The sequence below is a fragment of the Mytilus edulis genome, chromosome 6, assembly GCF_963676685.1.
Source record: "Mytilus edulis chromosome 6, xbMytEdul2.2, whole genome shotgun sequence".
Taxonomy (NCBI): domain Eukaryota; kingdom Metazoa; phylum Mollusca; class Bivalvia; order Mytilida; family Mytilidae; genus Mytilus; species Mytilus edulis.
Genome location: NC_092349.1, coordinates 53,049,952 through 53,076,651, shown reverse-complemented (window position 1 = coordinate 53,076,651; position 26,700 = coordinate 53,049,952). Strand labels below are relative to the sequence as shown.

Sequence of the window (26,700 nt, the reverse complement as noted above, 5' to 3'; positions counted from 1 at the left end):
ACATTGAAAATTGGAAAAGTTTTATGATCATTATTACTACATGTTTGTTGTATTATAAAATGATTTATAATTTTCAGTGGAATTTGTTAGCCAGTACAAAACTATCCCCACAAAAGTTCCCGAAAATTTTGACGTCGTCATAAAAAATATCTGACGTCACAATAGAAAAGTAAACAACCGATACCAGAAATACCAGAAGTAACTTGCACGAGTGGCATTTTATGGGTTTTGTGCACGAGATGCCCCTGGTATGGGTTATCAGCCCGGATTGGAAATTATGGCTTGTGTACTTCGTTCATTACACTTATGCAAAAGCTATCATGTCAATGCTAAGGGTATGGTAAATGTATATATACAAGGACATACTTATTATAAAGAACTTGTAATGTTAATTTGACCAATATTATTATGTCTAGTATGATCTGGAACGCTAATTACATCGGATACCTCGCAGTATCCATCACCAAGTTCACAAAGAAACGGCTGCGCTTCAAAAAAATTGGGAACAGCTTCGACAGATTCATTTTATGTATGGTCGTCAGACTTTATAGGAATGATTTTTCGTAGTTTATGTTTCTCGTTTGGACATTACCTTTTACCTAAAAAATCTGTAAACTTTCTGCTTTACTCTTACAATGACAGCGACTATACAAACAAGAACCAGTAGCGCCGAAGCCATGCCGACATAAACTGTAATAAAATGTGATGAATGGTCTTTCTCTGAAATGAAATACATTAACAAATTCAATTTTCGAAATAACCTATTTAAAATTGATTAATTCACGCGTAAAAAGGCTCTTGCCAAAAAAAAAAAGACGATTAAAGGACAGTACGCATGTAAAAAAAAAATACTTAACTACGTGTTGATCATGTGATAACTATAGACATACAAATCAAGGTTAGTTTAAAACAACCACAGTTTATAAATGTATATATTACACATGCATTACGGTTAGACTTTTATGGCATACTTTATAATATTAATTGAATTCAAGTTTTGAACAAATGCAAATTAATTTTTTATTAAAAGTTATTCCACAAATCAACTGATTGAGCTCTTTATGTCTGTCTGTTCTAGCATAAACGTTACACATTCACATTTCAATCTCTAAAAAAATGGAAGTACCAACGTCAGTAGTGTTCCTAGAGTGCGATTTAATTTGTTATCATGTAATACTACTGATCAATTGACTTAGCGCTTTCAGTTCGTTAACTTTTGCCATGATGAAAGCCTTTGCTCCTTGTTGAAGGCCTTATGGTGATATAATGGTTACTAATCAAAAAGATTTTTCAGAAGTCCAAATCATAAACTAAAATGACAACCTGATTTGTATTTCTTTGTCGTTAATTTTTCAGGAGGACTCGATTGCTCATCACATGAACAATTGCCTGTAGCATTGTCACACGTACTACATGGTGAACAATTACAGTCGTCCTTACAATCCTCACCATACTTTCCATCCGGGCATGCTACAATAGAAGTTATTTTAAATATGTATAATGCATACATCGGATAACAGGAATTACAAATAGGGGAAACCAAAAAGACAAATAGCGACCTCGTTTTCATTGTTTAGGGAATTGTATGGATTACAGCCAAAACTTGAAGTTAAAATATTGCACGTAATTTTTTTTTAATGAATTTCATATTGAATTCCTTATGCTGAGCGTGTCGATATTATATAAAAAAAGATAAGAATTATATCTTATTCACCTTAATATGATCCTATCCTGATAATCATGTAATATTTGCCGCTTGATGCTAAGTACCAATTCATTATCATTACTCGTGAACGACTTGGATTGTACATTTATTGACTGTTTCTCTGTCATATACCCAGCATTAAATTATAAGATAAAGCAATTAAGAGCGGTCAATCAAAAGGTCAAGCAATTCCTTCGTGAGTTGGCACATTTAAAATCTGACCTACAGTGTCGGTCTGGTACAAAAAAAGATACTTATAAACTACTACAATCAGATTGTGACAATAGAAAATAGAAACGGGAATGTAACAAAAAGAAATAACCTAACCAAAGAGTACAAAACCGCTCAAAGCAACTAATGGGTCATCAATGCTGCAAGAAAATCCCTTACCTTGAGTCGGGTCTCAATGGACCCCTTAACGGTTATTTATACCAGTTTAGCAAAATGGACGCCATACGAAACACCGAAACGACATTCTAGTCAGAGGAAAACACTTCTTTAGACACCGAATCATGATAAAACGAACTGATGAATCTCTGTTCAATGACAAATGACTTCGATTTTTTGTTATTTTTTTAATTTCCGATCTGGAGACTTGGATTATTTGACGATCAGTTTTAACAAAAAATCACCAAAGTTCACCAATACACATGATGGATTCAAAATCTTTAAAATATTCCTATGGTTATCTCCCATTAACTGATACATATAAATACATGTATGAAATAAGCACATTAATTTGCTTTGTACATTTACATGAAATCATACAAACTTTCACTGATTATTCTCTTTTTTTTGAAGAAGAGAAAAAAAAAAATACCTGTAGTTCAGTGTTTGTTGTTGGTTTATGTCTGTCAATTTTTTTTTCGTTGACTGTTTTATTATTAATGAGGCCGTAAGTTTTCCCAAAGAAATTGTTTCTTATTTTTTATTTCGTGGCCTTTTAAAGTCGTTAATGCATTTTCCTGCCTTAATACATATTATTTATTAAATATGTTACAGTAAATAGGTGAAATTAGGAATTACATGTAATTACTAAAATTTAGGAATTACATGTTATTCCCGATGCACTTAGTAAATACAAGTAATTCCTTAAATGGCCCGGTAAATACCAGTAATTACTGTTTTTAAAATAAATTTTTACACCTATTTACTAACTGTTAAATCAATGATGGAATATGGTTAGCTGCTCAAAAGTTATGGCAATATTAATAACTAGAACATCAGTACATATTCATTCAAAGTGATCATCCTAAAATATACTTTTTATTTATTACCTACGAGATATACAAAAAAATTAATATGATTTTTTTGTTTGTTAAATCATTAATGAAAGTTATATAATATGAAGGGAAATGCAGAAAATAGTCGTCGTGAAGGTGTACTTTCATTAATTTTAAGTAGGTATACACATGTATATGTTGAGCAAGCAGTAATGTGAGTATTTGTTTTTGTGTAGCATCTTGTCTTTGGCCCCTATTCGTTTATACGATGTAGATTTCTGTGAAAAAACAGAGACAATATTTAGGATTGAAACAACTAAAGCCTCAAGTGCCGGTCATAAATTGTTGCATAAAACAATATAAAATACATTTTTTGCAAAATTTATATATAATGCATTTGTACTCTATACTAAACAGGAGAAAAGCTGTGCACACATAATCTTATATTTTACGAAAATGTTCATATATTGTGTATACATACTACATGTATGTACCTGATATTGGGTACTAACAGAAAATGTCGCTTTATCATCAAAACATCAAAAATAAACATATTAGTTCCTTCAAATTTTACATTGCAGAACAACGGGATAATCAGAAAATGTTTTAGAAAAGGGACCTTTGCTTTTCTTTGATATACTTTCGCGGACCTTAATCTAAACATAACTTCATCTTACAATGCCATTCACAATTTCTGCCATTTATCCGGGTCGACCCATATTTCAAAATAAATCTAGTAAGTTGATTTTTTTCCCATCCTAAATATGCATGAAATATTTGCCAATTAATGTCAAACAAACAACTACGAACAATAAATGTCAATCAAAACCACGTAAAAGATACAATTTGAACAGAACTTGCACTGTACATGTACATGTAAAAAAGAGAAAGGCAAAAGAAATTACCTATTGCTTAATCGTTGGTATTCTTCAAAAATGCATTAAAATACTTGCTAAAGTAAGACGTCCATTTGGCTGAGCAACATTAATAAATTCGCAGCCACGTTCGGTCAGATTGGAGACTTAAAATTCAATGCAACGGATATAAAGTGAGAGTGTCAGACTCTCTGTATGTTAAATAAACATTGCAACAATTATGTGATGCGACATAAGGTGACATTTTAACTAATGATAAATGTCTGTCCCTTTCTATCGTTATCTCATTTTCTAGTCGCATTTACATATTTCGGCCTTTATCCTAGTCGAACCCCAATTTGATGATTGCTTACTATTAAAAATGTTTAAGATTGACGTCTTTTTTGGTCTACTCCTTTAAATGGATGAAACATTTGCCACTGAACGTTAGGCAATCAACAGTTTGTCAATCAATTTTTATAGTTAATACATCTGTCAATCCCGAGCGAAAAAAGGTGTATTTCAATCTGAATTTGTTAATTGCTATATTTTATTTTTTTATATTGATTAAATGATTTGGGTAAACAAGTGAATGTCTGAAGTTAAATGTATTATATCCAATATTACCTTTATCGCATTTGTTTCCTGTAAATCCTGCTGTAGAGACACATCCGAATGTTGTGTTGCATATCTGAACTAAACTGCAATGGCACATGTGGCATGTAGAGTTGCACATTTTACCTTAATAACCAATAATGCAGGGAATCTCACAGGACTTCCCGAAAGTTCCTGCTGGACATGCTTTAGAAAATAATAAAATCATTCGATTATATGTGTTTCCTGTGCACTCTATATCTCTCTTTTTTTGTTATTTTCTTATAAAAAAATACTTTCTAGAGAATTATTCGAAAAGGCTTCTAAAATTTCATAAATTTGGGACAAAATGACGGAGGGCATGGTTAACATAAACAAGCTCCGTTGGAAATTGGTCATGATACTATTTGGCTTCAATTTTTAGAATACAGTTATAAAGTACTAACACAACACATAACTGTTTTATCCAGGTTTTTATTATAAAAAAATTAGGAAATGTTAGTATTGTCGCCTATGGCAGAATAAATAGTACCGTTTTCCCTACACGCAAGATAGCAAGGGAAATCAAAATCAATCAGACTTCAGTCATAATATACTATTTTGAAACATTTGATAAGAACATTTGATTTTTTACCACAAAGAATAGAAATTTTTATCTGAGAACAGTACTGTAGTAAAGGTCCAGAAAGTTATTGCCATAACCGAATTAGATACCGGAACTTTAGTTAGTATTTACTGCGCAACCTCGCAGAATATATCCGGAGTTCAGACGACCCAGTTGTGGTGAACTCCAGCCCTGGGATTCCTGCCCTAACAGTGTATTCTACCTAGACGACATCTTATATTAGGAAAGGTATATCAAATTATTGCACCTTTACAACATTGGTGTCAGAAGTCGGTTCGTATCGACTTTAAATCGACTCGAGACATTCATTGTTTCCTGACATTTTGGCGGCAAAACTGAAAAATCACAACAAGAGAACAAATAGTTATTGTACCAATAGAAAAGAACATTACATATTTCATGAGTATAATAATCATGGAAATTTAATGTCAGACTTTCTGACAACCGATTGCCCATACATCCATTTGTTTTCATAGAAATATCTACTTTGATAATTTTTGAAAATTTTGAAAAATTCCTGGTGTCAGTTTTACCTCCACAATACGGCTTATCACTGAAAAATTATCGCATAGTTATAAATCAGTGTCAGTGTTACTGACAATCCGCTACATTGTTATTCAGTAAATAATAAACTGCATATTTATATTATTGTGTCAGTGTTACTGACAGACCGGGACAAACCGCTACACGGTTATTTTGTAAATAATAAATCGTATAATTATAAACATTGCGTAAAGATAAAATGGCGAAACCTATTAATATAAACAAAGCTAACTTTACACAGTTAAAAGCGATTAAAAAGATAGGTGAAACTAGAGCCTTAGCAATAATTGCAAAGAGAGAAGAAGACGGATTACTTAATTTAGATAATTTAAAGGAGATTCCAGAAGCACCACGATCATTGTGGACTGCACTGTTGAATGAGAAAATAAGTTGTTTTGAGAACCCAGAGGAGTCTGATGAAGGTCAAGAGGTTCTAAAAAACACCATTGAGTCATTACGTCACAAGATTTTGTCGGTAGAAAAGTCCAGAGATGATATGGCAGAGACTTTTCAAACAAAAATAGAGAAAATTTCAGAACAGAGTAAAGCACATATAGAAGAACAGAGGCTTATGTTTGAACAACAAAGAGACGTTTATACAAAACAGAAAGAAGAACAAATTGAACAAATGAAAGAAATGATTAAATCACAGAATGAAGAGATTAAAGATATACATGAATATTCAAAGAACATTCAGACTCAACTACAGCAGAAAGAAACTTTGCTTAACCCTCTCCCTTTCACACCGGTACAGCTTACCGGTGAAACCAATTTCAAGATTTTTTTGGGACATTTAGACATGTTTAATCGCCATTTGCTAACGTACAGATGTGGTTACGGGCTCACATTAATCCTCCGATAACCAGCAATGCGATTGAATGTGCATCAAACCTCTATCATTATTAGTTGATAAACAAGTCGCCCCTTACTGATGTGTAATTTTTCTGTAAAAACCATTTATTTTTCTTCGAATTTTGAGGGATATTCTCAAATAGAAGTGCAAAGAAAACTGCTATTTTAAGAGGATTTATGTCTTTTTTCAATAACTGTGCAGTGAGTTTTTGAAGAATAGTATTGAACTAATAGTTCTAACTTGTACACTAGTTGCAAATGTAATTTTTAGTGTAGCAGCGCAATCACAAACTTGAATTACGCTAAAAATCTGAAGTCATTTCTTAAAGATATTATGAGAAAAGAGACAAAAACCGCTAAAATATTCTGAATTTTTTTGGCAAAGTTGAAATAGATGTAACAAAACATGGTTTCGTAAGTGTTGCGGTATACTAAAGTTGAAAACACTTTTGTTTGAATGAAGAAACATGTATATTTCAATGAAAAAATGACAGTTTAAAGAGTGGATTCCTCCTAGATTTGCGTAAAAATCATGCATTTGGCAACAAAAAATTATCATCTGAACACATAATTCCAAAAAGAAAACTGGGTGAGAATCTTTATATTATTTTTTTTTCCATTTCTCTTGTAGTAGTAGACTTAAGTTCTTAAATTTCGATAAATTCACTACAATGTCAGTGGCGCAGGGGTACGCTGATCTATCTCAAGGCGCTAAGATTGAGAGTTCGAATCTCACTGCCGGAGTTGGAAAAACAATTTCCTATATTAAATGTAACTTAACTTAACTGTACTTTCTTTCAATTTCAAAAAGAAAACCTACGAATATTTTTTTTAAAAGAATGTGTGAGCAAAATTGCCCCACCCCCTTTTTACCCCCTTTGCTCCATCGGGCTCGGTCAAGGGTGTCCCAGATCGAGCTAGCATTGGTAATTCAATGAATTTTCTCTTGTAAAAACAAAGTTAAGGTTGCTGATTGATTGAAAACGAATTAGACAAATAACTAGGGTCCAAGTTCGAAATCGGACAAAAAGAGCGTCTAAAATCAATTATTTTGAATGTTACGGACATCGATATTTCAAGGCCTATAGCACGTTATGCGTCTATTTATACCACTATGATAACTTATATGGCTTCAACAGACTCGAAGCATTGTGTTTCCATCAAAACCTGACCCTATTACCCCACCAATATGTCTCTGCACGACTTTTTGCCCAAGGATTTCGTATTTTTTCACTTTTTCTCCAACAGTCACGTGACTTTTGGAAGTATACCACGTGACCAAAAAATGACGAATTATCGTCAAACTTAATTTTTTGAAATATTTTACCAATTATCTTTCATTTGACCCCAACATGGCATGTGTATGACCATTGATGCGAATTATGTATTCATTTAAACTTCGATAATGTATTTTCGATAAGTAAAGGTCTAAAATGCATGAAAGGGAAAGGGTTAAAGTAGAAAAAGTAATAACCGAAAAAGAGGAAAAGAGTAGTCCTGTTCAATTATTGAAAGGAAAATATAATGCTTATGATCATAAACACTCAGATTATTGTGGTCCCACAGCACCAAAGATGTCAACATATGATGGCAGAAATGACTGGCGTACTTATTATCTACAATTTAGCACTATAGCTGATAGATGCAAGTGGCAGAGTGAGCAAAGGTTGTATAAATTGATTGAATGTTTGCGAGATAAAGCTTTGAAATTTTATAGCTCGAGACCAAAGTTAGTACAAACTAATTATGAAAGCTTATGCAAAAAAATGGAAGAGCGTTTTGGTAGAAAGGAACCGCCACACATTGTTAGAAGACTTTACAAGATCTTAAACAAGAACAAGAGGAATCGTTAGAGGAATTTGCAGAAAGAGCACAGGAGCTGGCTACCGATGGCTACCCGGATACACCGGATAATTTCGAACAAACTTTGGCAACAGATGCTTTTCTTAAAGGTTGTGTAAACAAGCGTGCAGCTTTGACTGCTATGGACAAAAATCCAGATGCTCTGGATCAAGCGGTACAATATGTACGAAGTGCAGTGGCGAATCAAAAAGTCATAATGGGTACACGAAGAGCAGAAATTAAAAGGGTTTCTTTTATGGAGCAAAAGGATGAAAATGAGGATACACAGGAAACATCAGTACAAAATGTACGGGCATTTATGAAGTCTGAAGAAGGAGCAAATAAGATGAATGTGTTCGAGAAAAGATTGCAGAAGACAAAAGATGATTTATTAGAAACAAAGATTATGGTAAAAAAAGTATTGAGCATATAGTAAGTCAGAATATGAGGTCACGGTCACCACAGAGAACAGATAGAGCTTTTTCGCCACAAAGAAGGTACAATAGTCCTGCAAGAGGTAACTGCTACAATTGCGGGGAAGAAGGTCATTTTAGTAGGGATTGCAAGAAGCCAAGAAACAGTTCTCCCTATCGTAATAATAGATCTCCATCACCAAAAGCTTTAAACGACTCAGGGCCAAGGATGTAGGCCAATCCTTGACCTTTTCAGATGATACAGGCCAACCACCAACAGAAATGTCTGGTCAAGAACAAAAGTTTTCTATTCAAGAAATTTTTTCATTTGATAAAAACAAAAAATCAAAAACCTTGTACATTGAGATGAAAGTTTTAGGGAAAACATTTAAGGCTGTAATAGATAGTGCTGCTCAAATATCTGTTTTGAGTACTTCAATTTTACCACTTTTGCAGTCAACAATTAAACTAAAGGAACATTTAGTTTTGCGAGGAGCTGGAAAGAATTCTAAGATTGATGCTAGATATACAGAGGAGATACCTATCGAAATAGGAAAGTTAAAATCAAAATGGAGGTTTGTAACTGCTAACATAAATGATAACATCATTCTGGGTATTGATTTCTTGGAGAAATTTGGAGCAGTTATTGATATGGCAAACTACACTGTCCACATAAACAATGAGGCTATACCAGCAGTCTGTTTGATTGGGAACGAAGGAGAAGAAATAAATTTATACAGGATTAGTATAAAGAAGAAAACAGTTGTGCCACCTCATAGCTTAAAAATAGTTGATATGGAAATTGATCACACCCCAGCAGATGATATAATCATTCAGCCCAAATCCAATTTAAAAGGTCTTTTGTCCCCAAATGCTTTAATTGTTAAGGATGAAACCGGGAAGGCTGTATTTCGAAACCGGGATGGCTGTATTTCGAAACGACACAGACACTTTTATCACATTGAAAGGGGGTCATAAATTTGGTATTGGTACATGTATGGAGATATACAATGTTGTAACTGATCAGGATGATTTGGCTGAAGACCCCGAGGTACATAGTGACAGAGTTTCTGTCAATGTCGATAATCCATATTCGTGTAAAACATCAGAAAACGTAAGTGACAGATTCTCTGTCAGTTCGCCAACTGGTAATTTTGAGACATTGGAAAAGGTACATGTAGGTGACAGAGTTTCTGTTGGTCCACCCCAAGGTGACAGATTTTCTGTTAGTCCGCCTCAAGGTGACAGATTTTCTGTCGGTCCGCCCCAAGGTGACAGATTTTCTGTCAAACCGCCCAAAGGTGACAGATTTTCTGTCAACCCGTCAAAAAAAATTCGTACTGTAATAAAAGATGGAGATTCTGTAAATAAACGTAACAAATTAAAAGAACTCAATTCTAAGATTCCAGAACACCTGAAAGATTTGTATACTCGAACAGTAGAAGATTTTGACATAGATCGTAGCATAAAGATTGCTGAAGTACTCATTGAATTTCAAAATATTTTTGCAAAAGGAGACATGGATCTAGGATTGTTTAATGGGGATATTAAACATCGAATTCACACAGGGGAAGCAGCTGCTATTAAACAACAAATGCGTAGAACTCCACTGAAATTTGAAAATGAAGAAGAAAAACATCTTAGTCAAATGTTGGATAAGGGGGTTATTAAACCTTCTATTTCAGATTGGTGTTTCTGTCCTGTTTTAGCGAAAAAGAAGGACGGCAGTCTGCGGTACTGCATTGATTTTCGTCCCCTTAAGAAAGTGACAACTAAGGACGTTTTTCCTTTTCCAAAGATTGAGTCTTGTATGGATACTTTGAGAGGAAGCGCCTACATGAGTACGTTGGACATGGCTGCGGGCTATTGGCAAATAGAGATCAATGAGAAAGATGTCCGTTTGGATTATGTAACTCACCAGCAACTTTCAGCAGAGTCATTCAGTTGGTTTTGAAAGGTCTGACATGGAGTTATTGGCTATTGTCACTTTTACAGGGCAGTATAGACATTATTTACTAGGTTACCAGTTTGTTGTCCGTACAGATCATAATAGTCTTACTTGGCTGTTAAATTCCAAGAATATCGAAGGCCAACTAGCTCGGTGGATTGAGGAACTATCACAATACAACATGTTAGTTCAACATAGACCAGGTGAAAAACATGTAAACGCAGATGCGCTTTCCCGAATCCCAGATACACTTAATGAATGCAATTCGTACTTGCCAAGTATTCCCCTTAATAAGCTTCCATGTGGAGGTTGTAAATACTGTACAAAAGCCCGGAATCAGTGGTCCACATTTGAAGAAGAAGTAGAATTTGTTAAACCACTAACAGTACGTGCTGTAAGCATTAAAGATGTCACATCCACAAAAGAGAAGATATAACAGCCTTATACTGAAACTGAATTTAGAGATGCAGAAAAGAATGACATAGATCTGAGTACTGTTATTGCCTGGCTATCTACTGATTTCTCCCCTTCAAAACAAGATCTACAGATGAGTAGCCCATTTGTAAGGCATTTGTGGCAGTCAAAATCTCAACTTGAATTTAGAAATGGTATACTCTACTATTTTTGGGATGATGCAGTAGCACCAAGACTCTTGTTTATAACACCAAGGAAATTAAGACAGGAAATGCTTCATCTTTGTCATGATTTACGATCAGCAGGACATTTATGACAAGATAAAACCTTGTCAAAATTAAGACACACAGTTTACTGGTATTGAATGACGATGGACTGTAAACTTTATGTTTCGACATGTCAGATATGTAATAGTTACAAAAAACTTTTGAAGAGAGCCAAAGCAGAATTGGGTAGGTACCACTCGGGCGTTCCTTTTGAACGTATCCATTTGGATATACTTGGACCATTGCCAGTCACAAAACAAAATAATAAGTATGTTTTGGTCATCATAGATCAATTTACCAAGTGGTTGGAATGTTGTCCCTTGCCAAACCAAAACGCTGAAGTGGTAGCAAAAGCTTTAATGGATAGCACTATATCTAGATTCGGTTGTCCCATGGAGCTACATACAGATCAGGCAAAAATGTAGATGGAAGGGTAATAAGACAACTGTGTGATCTTCTTGAAGTTTCGAAGACAAGAACATCTGCATATCATCCTGCTTCCAACGGTCAGGTAGAGAGATATAACAGAATAATCACTCAATTAATCCGTTGTTTCTTAAAGAAGACTCAAAACAGATGGGATATACACCTACAACAATTAGCAGGTGCTATCAGAGCAACAGAGAATCGACAGACTGGTTTTTCACCGAATTTCATGGTTTTCGGACGAGAGGTAAATCAGCCTATTGATCTAGTTTTAGGACAAATAAAGGAACATTTTCCAGATCAAGATATTTGTAAGTATGTTCAAAGTTTAAGAAAGTCTTTAGAGGACGCTCATTATATCGCCAGAGATAATTTGAAATCTGCACAGAAACGTCAAAAACAAGATTATGATTTAAATCTCAACTTTAGAAAATATTGTGTAGGAGATATTGTACTAAAATTAGATACAGCCAGGAAAGTAGGGATATCCCCAAAATTAAAAGCTCCATGGAAAGGTCCATATGTGGTTATTGAAGTTAAGTCTCCAGCATTGATAAAGATTAAAGACAGGAAAAGAGAGGAAGTCGTGCATCATGATAGACTCAAACTGTGCATTGACAGAGAAATACCACTATGGTTACAGAGACTTAAAAATGATATTCTTGGAAGAGCTGAGAATAAATTGGAGCGAGACACTAATATGGAGCTGGAAGATTTATATCTGGATATTTTATTTAGTGGTGGGAATCAGAATACTCAAAATGATTTGATTGACATCCCTTTTGATTTAGACGCAACACTCGCTTATGACTTGAGTCAAAATTCGCTGTTTCTGAACAGTGATGATATAAATCGCGATACAGATACATTAGATAATGGGTTCAAACAGGGACAATTAGGTAGGCGCAAAAGACAAATGCCATCCTACTTACATGATTATGTACAGTAGATATTTTGAAATAGTGTAAATAGGATAACTATGTATATATTTACATGTTTGTTAATTTATTTTAAGTATGGATGATGAGCTTGATTATGGTCCATTTGATGGTGAAATCCCTGAAAGATTGGAGGAAGATGCAAGGATAAAAGGCAGTAGCAGGAATCTGAGTAAGGCAAGACTCTGTCCAGTATGTCCAGGACGTTTTACTAATGCAAGAAGGCATGTATTTCACTAACATTTGCCCTGGTACACTAATCCACTAACTGCATGTTGGACCTGCCATAAACAATTTGGTCAGAACAAAATGTTAGAAAATCATTGCCTTGAACTCCACAACTGCAATACTGCTGATAATATATTCAAAGATGACCAGTCAGTATGGACAGAATTGATGAATGGTCTCCTATTGGAACTTTGCCAGCGCTATGACAAAAAGACCCTTGATCATCTGGTGGAATATGTACGAACAGAAGCTGTCTTTAAACAATGCCAATCAGCTGTATTCCATTGGACAGATATACCCTTACTGAATTTCTACAATACGAAAAACAGATTTGATGTGGAGGTCATTCATGCTGTATTTCCTCCATCTGCAATATATTCTTTGATACATTGGAACATTTTGTCTTTATTATTAAAAGGAACTGAGGATGCAGAAAACCTTATTACATTTGAAAAGGAAATATCCCTTTATCAATGCAGTATTCAAAAGGCTATTATGGTTACTGATTCTCATTTCCATTTGGATAAGATGAAACAACAAGCCAGATTTTCTTGCTTACCGATCTATAAATGGAAAGATGGAGAGTCAGTATACCAAATAAGACATCTGGTAGCAAACTATGCATTCCCAAGACGCTGGCCAACAATAGAAGAAATGGGAGAGATCAGGAGAGATCGACGAATAAGAAGTACTGCTGGAATACATTCACGGATAGTGAAAGGGGAGGAGATGAGTGTCCTGAATTCGTGGATTACAGATTTAGAGATGCGAATCTGTGTGAACAGAATGATCGCAGTTGGGGAATGTGGGTTAGACTCCGCTGATAAACCAAATAGTAAAGAACTTAAGAAACAGGTCTATGTATTCGAGGAGCAGTTGAGAATAGCTAAAAGGCAACATCTTCCTGTGGTGATTCATTGCAGGGGAGACAAGAAAATAATGAATATGTGCAGGGATTCATTAATCAATTTCCTAGAGGAAGACCATCCAATACATTGGCATTGTTTTAACGGTGACACGGAGGAGTACAGGCAATGTAAAACCATGTTTCCAAACGGTAAATTTGGTATCTCTCCATTCCTACTCAATGATAACAAGTACTCAGGTTATAGAGCAACCGTTTGTGAGATGAAGTTGGAGGATCTAGTTTTAGAGACCGACTCACCTTATCTCAAACCTCAAGGACACCACGAGGCATCTCCTGCACTACTTAAGGAAATCATCTGGAAGCTTGCATCCATGTTCGACGTACGCTCCGAGAAAATAATAGCTAGGGTGACAACTCGGAACGCCAGACAATTGTATAATATAGATTAAATGCAGGAGGAGGGGGTTTGTATATATGCTTTTAACCTGATTATTGATTGATTGACAGTTATGAATTTGTTTTCTGTTCGGTGACGGATTTTAGTATATCGTTGTTAGTGTCAGCATTGATGGCTGACATTTTAATAAAACAGGATGGAATGTAGTAAAGGTCCGGAAAGTTATTGCCATAACCGTATTAGGTACCGGAACTTTAGTTAGTATTTACTGCGCAACCTCGCAGAATATATCCGGAGCTCAGACGACCCAGTTGTGGTGAACTCCAGCCCTGGGATTCCTGCCTTAACAGTGTATTCTACCTAGACGACATCTTATATTAGGAAAGGTATATCAAATTATTGCACCTTTACGACAGTACTGTGTTGAGAAAAGTGCTGAGTCATCATAATAAGTCAAATTGATGGGTACTGATATAAAACTTTGTTCTAGGGTGTCAATATTAACTATATTGTATAAACTGCACCAAACTATTGTTCTTTTGTATTTGTTTTCACCTTTCGAAATGATTAATTAAATTGGAAGACCCAAAATTCAAGTCGCGACACCTATTTTTAACTGAAATATTTGCATTTTTTGTTGTGTAATTCCCTAAATGTATCAATTGGGTATATCCCTTGACACTATCTATTAAAATTGGATATTGTCTGGCTAGGTTTGTACTGTTTATATAGTAAGGCAGTATTTGGTCATACTTGAAGCATTTTCACTGTTAGAATTGTTCATCTAAGAAAAAAAAAAAGGCCCACTTGAGGCTAAATTTAGATAAAATTGATACTCTCCTGTGTAAAGAATTGCTCACATTGTTGGCAATTCATGCAGCAAATATTTCAACAGTGCTTCATTTTGTAGTTTCTATCTTTTATTATATCAGGCATATATGATTTGTCATTTTGTACTGTTTGAAAGGACTTTTGTTGGAATTTAATACTCCCAAGGGACATAATTCAGCTTTTTCATAGATTAATACAGGCAACAAAGGCAACTTTACAGCTGAGTATTTCGCAGATTTAATGTTTTAAGTGTCTATAATATCCTTGTTTTTATCATCTCAAGACAGAATAATGGATTTTATAACCAGCTCTGAAATTTTGAACCACAATATGGCATATACTAAAGCATGGAATGGAGATTAGTATGACAAATCTTGAATTTGTGCTTATGTTGTAAATTTTGGATAAAATGTATACAAATTGAAAGAAATTGTCATTTTCATCTGTTTAAATGGAAATGTTTATTATTCCTTTTAAATAAGATAAGATATAGTTGAATTCAAGTTGTTTGTTAAACCTTATCTGAAAGAAGTAGAGAAAGTGATAAATCAGCATGTAGGGGTGGGGATATATAATTATCCATGTTTCTTTAAGTAATGAGGACATACAAGTATTAATTATAGTCAAGGTTTCCACAATAACCCAGTATTGCATTGATGGTGTCATAAGAATTCTTTGTAGCTTTGTGTCACAGTATACTCAAGATAGCAAGGGAAATCAAAATCAATCAGACTTCAGTCATAATATACCGTTTTGAAGCATTTGATAAGAACATTTGATTTTTTACCACAAAGAATAATTTTTTTTATCTGATAACAGTACTGTGTTGAGAAAAGTGCTGAGTTATCATAATAAGTCAAATTGATGGGTACTGATATAAAACTTTATTCTAGGGTGTCAATATTAACTATATTGTATAAACTGCACCAAACTACTGTTCTTTTGTATTAATTTGTTTTCACCTTTCGCAATGATTAATTCAATTGGAAGATCCAAAATTCAAGTCGCGACACCTATTTTTAAGCGATATATTTGTCTTTTTTGCTGTGTAATTCCCTAAGTGTATCAATTGGGTATTTCCCTTGACACAATCTATTAAAATTGGATATTGTCTGGTTAGGTTTGTACTGTTTATATAGTAAGGCAGTATTTGGTCATACTTGAAGCATTTTCACTGTTAGAATTGTTCATCTAAGAAAAAAAGAGGCCCACTTGAGGCTAAATTTAGATAAAATTTATACTCTCCTGTGTAAAGAAATGCTCACATTGTTGGCAATTCATGCAGCAAATATTTCAATAGTGCTTCATTTTGTAGTTTCTATCTTTTATTCTATCAGGCATATATAATTTGTAATTTTATACTGTTTGAAAGGACTTTTGTTGGAATTTAATACTTCCAAGGGACAAAATTCAGCTTTTTCATAGATTAATACAGGCAACAAAGGCAACTTTACAGCTGAGTATTTCGCAGATTTCATGTTTTAAGTGCCTAATATCCTTGTTTTTATCATTTCAAGACAAAATAATGGATTTTATAACCAGCTCTGAAATTTTGAACCACAATATGGCATATACTAAAGCATGGAATGGAGATTAGTATGACAAATCTTGAATTTGTGCTTACGTTGCAAATTTTGGATAAAATGTATACAAATTGAATGAAATTGTCTTTTTTATCTGTTTAAATGGACATGTTTATTATTCCTTTTAAATAAGATAAGATATGGTTGAATTCAGGTTGTTTGTAAAGCCTTATCTGAAAAAAGTAAATCAGCATGTAGGGGTGGGGACATAAAATTATCCATGTTTCTTTAAGTAATGGGGACATACAAGCATTAATTATAGTCAAGGTTTCCACAATAACCCAGTATTGCATTGATGGTGTCATAAGAATTCTTTATAGTTTTGTGTCACAGCATAGGGAAAACGGTAGTATTACATTTTCCCAGCATTAGGTTGGCCTTTTGTGTACCCAAGACAGTTGAAGGAAGTCAACTTAAGAGCGCTGTGAATTGATGTAAGAGTACAATATATTTTTTTATTTATCTATAAAAACTGCAGTGTGTAAATTTACAATATAAATTTTAAAACCTATTAAAATACTTTCTAAAGAATTATTTGAAAAGGCTTCTAAAATTTCATAAATGTGGTGCAAAATGACGGTGGGCATGGATAACATAAACAAGCTCCGTTGGAAATTTGTCATGATACTATTTGGCTTCAATTTTTAGAATACAGTAATACAGTATTAACACCACACATAACTGTTTTATCCAGGTTTTTATTATAAAAACTTGTAAATTTAGAAAATGTTAGTATTGTCGCCTATGGCAGAATAAATAGTACCGTTTTCCCTCCAGTAGAGCCTCGGAATTTATTGAAAATGAAACGTGACCGTCCCGTAATTGTTAAATATCTAATAAATTGGAAATACCCAATTCTAAATATAGAATGGCATCATTAATGTAAGTGTTATAAATAAAATAAAGGTTGTACTACGTATAATTTCCAATTCTAGAATATTTTCTTACCGTTTGTAACTCAATTTAAAAAAAAAAGTGCATACATATATTCATAATTTCAGAATCATATTTAATAAGCAAATTAAAATATCAAATAATCAAAACTGATACTGATAAAAGAGAATTTGGTAAATAAATTATTAAAATAACTAAAAATATTGATAGGTCGATCATGGAGCTCGTTTTTGAGATATTTACTATATATATAAAATATGGCGGGAAGAGACTGACTTGGACTTTTACCTTATATTTGCATGCCATGGGTCTCAAATCAAAGAAAGAAAATCAAGAATCAGCTTAAATTTTGTCAATTGACCTTTTCTGAGCTATTACGTTTTATGTTAAAATATAAATAGGTGTTGTGGGGCAACATATTTACCTTGTATCGTATGGAAAAACCGGCATATGGATTTTTTTTCTAGACAAACTTTTGTTTTCGCCTGTGGCGAAAAATAATTAATTTTTTTCGCGACAAGTCGAAAACAATTTTTTTCTTTCAATTTTTGCATTACATATAGTGGCAGCTGAGAGTTAAACAAACATTTTTTTTCTCAGAATAAAAAACAAATTAATTTTTTCTCCAAAAACTGGAAACAAACTTTTTTTTCCACAAAAATCCATAGCCCCCCCCCCCCCCCCCCGAAACTCAAACAGTTGCTGCCTAACACATATTGGAATTTAAGAGCTTTTGATAAATGAGATATTTTTTTTTTAAATGCAGTTGTTGAAAACTGTATAGTTTGACCTAAGATATCATTTTTATTTTTGTCTTTGGATTTCTGCCTTTCACATGGTCGTACAAGTATAATGAAAGTCAGCCTTAGCGAATAATGTAGATGTTTGAATTGTCAGACAAGCATACAACTTTGTTCATGTAATCATTACAAATTAGATCCAGTATTATAACTGTAAGTGTAGTATCACTGAAAATGGATTGACTATTGCAGTATATCGTGACCCCCGTAAATTCTGCCATTTAGCAGTCATGAATACAAACACACTGTATATGTATGTTTACACAAACATCAAACTGTCACATGTTATACATTGTGTCAATATATGACGTACATGTACCAAGAGAAGCAAAATAAAATCACAGAAAAGTCCTAGCGACATGAGTAAAAAATTACCTGAATGTGCATATTTAAAAAGAAACATCCATCTTTTACAAAGTGAAAAATTAAAAGCGAGGAATATTGTGAATATTTAATTCTAGAAATGTGGAGAATGTTTCCTCTTTACATAATCTAAGGTCCTTTAGAAGTCGATTCAATGTCAATTTATATAATGATTTAAAAATGGAATAAAAAGGAAATTGTGGCATTGTATAAAGTGAATAAGAAAACATCGGCAAAACTAACACATAATTGTTTTTTTTTTTACAGTATTTACAAGGGTAGGCATACAAAAAAGTCTGTCCAAATAGATGCAATTTAGGTACCATCTATTTTTCTCAGCATACTGTGAGCTCTAACATTGTGGTACTAGAGATATTTTTGTCGAAATGCATTTACTGCGATGAAGTTGCTTTCTTTACTGAAGTCAATGTATTTAACTGCCTCATGTAACAATTACTCGACATGTACTTCACACTAGGACGGATTTTTTTATTTGTTTCTCTTATACTTTGAGACACAAAAGTTAACTTAACTTTGTCTATAACACCTACTTGAATTAATTTTGAACACACTACAGTTTCCTGTTAAACGGATAATAAACATAGAATCTACAAGATACAATAATTTGGTGAAATAAAGTATCTGTACAAGGCATAATTTGACCACTCGTGAGTACTATAATTACTTTGTACTGTCATTTTGATCAAGGCCATTATGTCAAGTATGATGTGACTCGCTAACTTCCCATATTTCACAGTATCCTTTATCAATTTCACAATGAAGCGATTGTGCATCCGTTTCTAATCTATCGGAACAAGCATCGATGGAGTCATTTCGTGTACGACCCGCTGGCTTTGTGATGATGTCTTTTCGTACTTGTAATCTGATTTTGGGAGCTTTTCTATTGCGTAACCTCATCAATATGCATTCTTTCTGCTTTGTTCTTACAGTGGCAGCTACAATACAAATGAGGACAAAAATTGCAGCAGCCATTCCGATATACACCTGAACAAGATGTGACGAATGGTCATCAGTCACTGAAATAAATATAGACACATATTAAAATTCGGATTATTTTACACTTGACCTTTTGCAAGACATATCATACAGAAATTGCCGTCTATGACATTTGATACATGTATGCTACAAAATAGTGACCAGTATCTTGATTTTGATCATTTGATAGAAAGATCTAACTAGAAATTATTTATGATTATTCATTACAAAATTGCAATAGAGGCTCTTTTGTAAAACAGTTATTTATTTTTTTGTATTTACATTTAATCTTGGAGGACGGGTGGAGGATGTCAAAACTTAAGAAAACAGGGCGCGATTGTCGTATACAATTTTAAGCCTGGTGTCATTGCTGAGTGTTTGTAAGCATAAATCAGTGAAACCTTACCTTTTCTGTCAAAACAAATGTTACAACGTAGATGGGTCATTATAAAAAAAAACATGCAAAACTATGTTATTTGGTATGTTTAAGTCAAAAGAAATGAAATTATATCAACATGAATCAAAATAACACTTGCATATGTTAGATATGAATGTTTTGTGATACACTATTATACAGTTTACAGTATGAAATGTTATAAAAACATCCTTAATGTTTTCTTAAACCCTTGGATGTAGCCAGAATCAAATAATATTTTTTACTATAAATCCTCTGAGACCTGAAATAGGACTATTATTTATAACATTTGTTATTAGGATTTATCACTTTTTATTGCATGATAAAAGGCTGTGCTCCTTGTTGAATGCCGTATGGTGATTATTAGTTGTTAATTTCTGTGTCATTTTGTCTCTTGTGGAAAGTTGTCTCATTGGCAGTCATACCGCATCTTCTTTTTTTTATATTCCCAACATTATAACATCAATTATAACATCAACGATATAAACTTATATTTTCCATGAAATTAATGTCAACATGCACCAAAATTAATTAATTTGCTAAAATAATGCCACATAAAATTCAAATATGTGTAGTTACTAATCAAAACGATTTTCAGAAGTCCAAATCATAAACTAAAATGACAACCTGATTTGTATTTCTCTGTCGTTAATTTTTCAGGAGGACTCGATTGCTTATGACAGGAACAGTTGCCTGTAGCATTGTCACACGTACTACATGGTGAACAATTACAGTCGTCCTTACAATCCTCACCATACTTTCCATCCGGGCATGCTACAATAGAAGTTATTTTAAATATGTATAATGCATACATCGGATAACAGGAATTACAAATATGGGAAACCAAAAAGACAAATAGTGACCTCGTTTTCATTGTTTAGGGAATTGTATGGATTACAGCCAAAACTTGAAGTTAAAATATTGCACGTAAAAAAAAATTCGCTCAAAGCAACTAATGGGTCGTCAATGCTGCAAGAATTTGCTAATTGCGGGGTTTACATAACATTTTGTTGATTTAACAAATACTTGAAGTAAGAAAGTGCATGTCTTTGAGTTAAATGTATTATTTCCAACATTACCTTTATCACATTTATTTCCTGTAAATCCTGCTGGACAGACACATCCAAAAATAATGTGACACATTTGAAGTGAACTGCATTGGCATGTAGAGTTTCACATTGTACCATAATTACCAGTTGTGCACTTATTCTTACAGGACTTCCCGTAAGTTCCTGCTGGACATGCTACAAAATATATCAAAATCATTCGACTATATGTGTTTCATGTGCACTCTTTCTTTTTCTATGTTTGTTATTTTGTTTTTAAATTGCAATTAAAAATAATCATGATAATATCCAAAATTTGGATGAGTATCTAATTTTATTAATTCTTCCCAGACCCAAACATGTAGAAAGATATTTTGAAATATTTTGGCAATGCAGGCATCATTTGCAAATATAAATCAACATGCAAACACCTTATACTTTCACGTAACATCCATTCTTTTATGGTGACATTCTATACATACAAAACACATGAAACAGACAAACCTTTAAACAGACTAACTGAGAAGGGATATAGTTACGAGACTGTTGTCAGGTCATCAAAGATGGCATATTTTGTATTAGTATTGATTTTCACATAGGGTCTTCGCATCAGAAATAAACAACGGAAGCATACCGTGCTGTGTAGAAGACACATTGGTGGCCATTTGGTTGTTTTCTGCTCGTTGGTCGGGTTTTTGTCTCTTTGACGCACACCCCCATTTCAAAATTTTAAATTTTATATTTATTCAAGGACCAATTGTTGGCATAACTGCTAGTAGTCCTTTGTTAATTTATATATCATTGAAATTTTACTTAGTTTCTTTTGTTACCTATTCTGACATCGGACTCCGAATTCCTTTTAATTGGATATTACTGTTCATATTGCTGTGTGTTTGTTCATTCTACATTGGTTAGAGATATTTGGGAGAATTGAGAGATCACAGAACATGTTTATCCCCACATTTGTCTTTCCTGTACGAAGTCAGGAGCATCTTACCTTTGCTAGTCTTGTATTTGTTTTAAACTTCGATTCATTGTCATGTTTTAAAGTTAAGTTTGACGGTAAGTTTCCTGAACTAGTCATACATATTTTTTGTTTAGGGGCCAGCTGAAGTCCACCTCCGGGTGCAGGACTTCACGATGCGTTGAAGACCCATTGATGGCCTTCAGCTGTTTTCTGCTCTTTTGTCGAATTGTTTTCCCTTTGAATCAATCTCTATATCCATTCTCGATTTTATAAACTCATCATATACGAGTATACCAAACCAACTTTGTGCACACCAGACCTCAAATAAAATTGACAAAATAGAAAAGGCAAAATACAAGAAACGAAAAACTAAATTCCGGAAGTATTGTCAAAATCCAGCTAAGGGAAATTTATTCCTAAGGTAGACAGTCATAAACAAATCTAATTACATATATTGAAGGTTTTGTAACACTTTGAATGTGAAATTTTATCAAGCCCTATCAATTATTTTTGAACAAAATATTTGTTAAGGTTATATACACCATCATGTAACTCTCAATGACAGTTACTTTTCATAATTTCTTCTGAAAATTCGATTAACTGGAGGATCCAAAGCAGAGGAGGATTTAGGGGGGCAAGGCCCCCCCCCCTTTTCAGAAAAAAACCTGGTTGGTTATATAGAGAATCACTAAAAAGTGACGGGATTGCCCCCCCTAAGGCAGTCAGTGGGCCCCCTCTTATATGTAGATCTTATTTTTCGGAACATAATTGCTTTTTGCTTTTTACAGTTTATCTTTATCTATTATAATATTCAAGATAATGACAAAAAACTAGAAAATTTCTTTAAAATAACTGATTCAGGGGCAGCAACCAAACAACGAGTTGTCTGATTTGTCTGAAAATTTCAGGGCAGATATATCTTGACCCGATAAACAATAATAACTCTGTCAGATTTGCTCTAAATGATTTGGTTTCAGAGATATAAGACAAAATCTACATTTTACTCCTGTGTTCTATTTCTAAATTTTAGCCATGGTGGCAATCTTCGTCAGTTGGCCGGGTCATTGGACACATTTTTTAAAATGATACCCCAATGATGAATTATTTCAACATATGGTTAATTTCAGCCAAGTGGTTTCAGAGGAAACTGAAGATTTTTGAAATAGTTAACGACGATGGACGACGACGACGGACGACGGATGCCAAGTGACGAGAAAAGTTTCTTGGTCCTTTTTGTTAAAAAGAAACACAATTCCCTGTAATAAATGGAATTCAATATAATTATCTTACCTTGATTTGAGATGTTTTTTTTTATTGATTTTTTTACTTTGAAATACTATTACGGCACCTAATTTATTTTATCGTTAAAAAATAGAATTATATATTTTTTAAGGTAATATTCTTTACATACAAAACACATGAAACAGACAAACCTTTAAACAGACTAACTGAGAAGGGATATAGTTACGAGACTGTTGTCAGGTCATCAAAGATGGCATATTTTGTATTAATATTGATTTTCACATCAGAAATAAACAATGGAATAAAATTGAGAATGGAAATGGGGAATGTGTCAAAGAGACAACAACCCGACCAAATAAAAAACAACAGCAGAGGGTCACCAACAGGTCTTCAATGTAGCGAGAAATTCCCGCACCCGGAGGCGTCCCTCAGCTGGCCCCTACACAAATATATACTAGTCCAGTGATAATGAACGCCATACTAATTTCCAAATTGTACACAAGAAACTAAAATTAAAATAATACAAGACTAACAAAGGCCAGAGGCTCCTGACTTGGGACAGGCGCAAAAATGCGGCGGGGTTAAACATGTTTGTGAGATATGAACCCTCCCCCTATACCTCTAACCAATGTAGTAAAGTAAACGCATAACAATACGCATACCGCGCTGTGTAGAAGACACATTGGTGGCCATTTGGTTGTTTTCTACTCGTTGGTCGGGTTTTTGTCTCTTTGACACACACACCCATTTCAAAATTTTAAATTTTATATTTATTCAAGGACCAATTGTTGGCATAACTGCTGAGAGTCCTTTGTTAATTTATATATCATTGACATTTTACTAAGTTTCTTTTGTTACCTATTCTGACATCGGACTCCGAATTCTTTTTAATTGAATATTACTGTTCATATTGCTGTGTGTTTGTTCATTCTACATTGGTTAGAGATATAAAATCTACATTTTACTCCTGTGTTTTATTTCTAAATTTTAATCATGGTGGCAATCTTTGTCAGTTGGCCGGGTCATTGGACACATTTTTTAAAATGATACCCAAATGATGAGTTATTTCAACATATGGTTAATTTCAGCCAAGTAGTTTCAGAGGAGACTGAAGATTTTTGAAATAGTTAACGACGATGGACGACGACGACGGACGACGGATGCCAAGTGACGAGAAAAGCTTACTTGGTCCTTTTTGTTAAAAAGAAACACAATTCCCTGTAATAAATGGAATTCAATATAATTATCTTACCTTGATTTGAGATGGTTTTTTTTATTGATTCTGTATCATACCGAGAAGAGATCTAGATCTATCTGAATTTGGAAGAGGCTTACATATTTTTTTTGTAATTCTTAAAATTTTAAAACTAGTATCAACTTTAATGCATCGCAGTTAATCTTATACTTACGTTCACATATGCCGTTCTTTTCTATATAGTTTGGACAACACTCCACTATCAATACATCTTTTGAAATGTTACGAGCCACGCTATAAATAGAAATACACCAAAACGTTACCCGTAAACATATGAAATCACAAAATGATATACGTGTGCTTTAGTTGTGATGGTTGTTTTAAAGTTTCTTACTTTTCAACAGGTTGCAAATTTCTAGGGCAAACATTCCTCAAAGTCCAATTCAGAGTTCTGGATATCTGCAACAACTGATATGCTGTTATTATGAGTAAACTATACATTTTGAGAATAACATAAACTTTAACATCAATTTCACAATTCTGTGATACAACTATTTATATTATGTTATGAATTATCATTCAATTACTTCCTTTTTGCTATTTGGAGAATATCCTGTGAAGTATGTTTATTGACCAATCAACGACAATGATTTGCACAGAAAACGCACAAATACACGATTCATTAGACTTTATTTTTATGCTCATTTATGAGCATTATGTTTTCTGGTCTGTGCGTCCGTCCGCCCGTTCGTTCGTCCGTTTGTCCTTTCGTCCCTCTTCAGATGTAAGTTTTTGGTCGAGGTAGTTTTTTTTATGAAGTTGAAGTTCAATCAACTTGAAACTTAGTAAACATGTTCCCTATGATATTATCTTTTTTTAATTTTAATGCAAAATTAGAGATTTTATCCCATTTTCACGGTCCACTAAACATAGAAATTGATAGTGCAAAGTTCAGGTTCAAGTTTTTGGTTAAAGTTTTTGGTCAAGGTAGTTTTTGATGAAGTTGAAGTCCAATCAACTTGAAACTTAGTAAACATGTTCCCTATGACATGATCTTTCTAATTTTAATGCCAGATTATAAATTCCCCCATCCCATTTTCACATTCCATTGAACATAGAAAATGATAGTGCAGATGGGGCATCCGTGTACTTGGGACACATTTTTTTTTGTCTTTATCACACAAATATATCGGATAAAATTGAGAAAGGAAATGGTGAATGTGTCAAAGCGACAACAACCCGACCATAGAGTAGACAACATGTTCATTTCTACAAAACCCATGACGTTTTCAAAATGCAATTGGTTAGGTTTTTTTTTATATACAGACACTTAAGTTAAATAAGTGAAAATATATTGCTTTATTTGCTAAGCATAAACGGAAATAAATGAATTGACATACTATAACAGATAGGAAATATCATTGTTCAGGTTATAAGTTTTCAAGGACCAAAATATATAAATAGCGTTTTCACATAAAATATTCTTCAATTGTATTTTTTTTAAATTGGGTCACTTGAACAAGGTCCGCCTGAATGTTTGTTTTATAGTATTAACTGATCTGATCACCACCCTACTTAACTTATAATACGACAGCTTTACTTCAATATGTAATAAAACTTGAACACATTTTTGAAGTACTTTTTCTATTTATCAAACTGTATATTTGAGAACACTATTAAATGATACAGGCAGTAACACAGACACAATTGGTGTTGTAACAAAGACCGATAAAGGATAACAAGGCGCGATATTTGGTAGAGAAGAAAAGCTGTCAAAATGTAAGGATAAAACACGAAGCAAGATCTAGAAAGTTTACCACTACATTAATGAACATAAAAATAGAAAAAAGCAATCAAAAAATGACCACACATTAATTTGTGTATAATTGTTATTGTAGCAGTTTTAAATGAATGTTTGTGCAATTTTTTTACTTATATCTGATTCGCGAATATATTAACGATTAGCTGCATTTATTTTTGTTCTTGTAAAGCATAACATGCTTCTGTAAAAATGCAACGATAAACGATACACTATAGTCGAAAACTTAGATGAAGTATAGTGCCTAGTGATGTCTCCCCTTTTTCCAAAATTTCCAGCAAAAATTATCGTCACTACTGATAGAGGAGGAAGGAGGTAGAAGGGGTTTCAATTTCTTAAAAATAAATGCCAAAATCCGACTTACATCGGAATTAAAAGTTGATGCTATTTGAAATAGCCACACAGTATCAAGT

The 26,700-nt window shown here is 33.6% G+C and overlaps 1 protein-coding gene and 1 long non-coding RNA gene across 2 annotated transcripts in view; both read right to left on the bottom strand.

The window, feature by feature from the left end:
- The window catches only part of LOC139527859 (uncharacterized), a 70,627-nt gene that overhangs the window by 36,037 nt on the left and 7,890 nt on the right, over nucleotides 1-26,700 (bottom strand). The window lies entirely within an intron of this gene.
- LOC139527863 (uncharacterized) lies at nucleotides 20,652-24,992 on the bottom strand. The gene is made up of 3 exons (XR_011665470.1): nucleotides 24,683-24,992; nucleotides 21,098-21,262; nucleotides 20,652-20,792 (listed from the first exon to the last, which is right to left on the bottom strand). It is a non-coding gene; the product is annotated as an uncharacterized lncRNA (long non-coding RNA).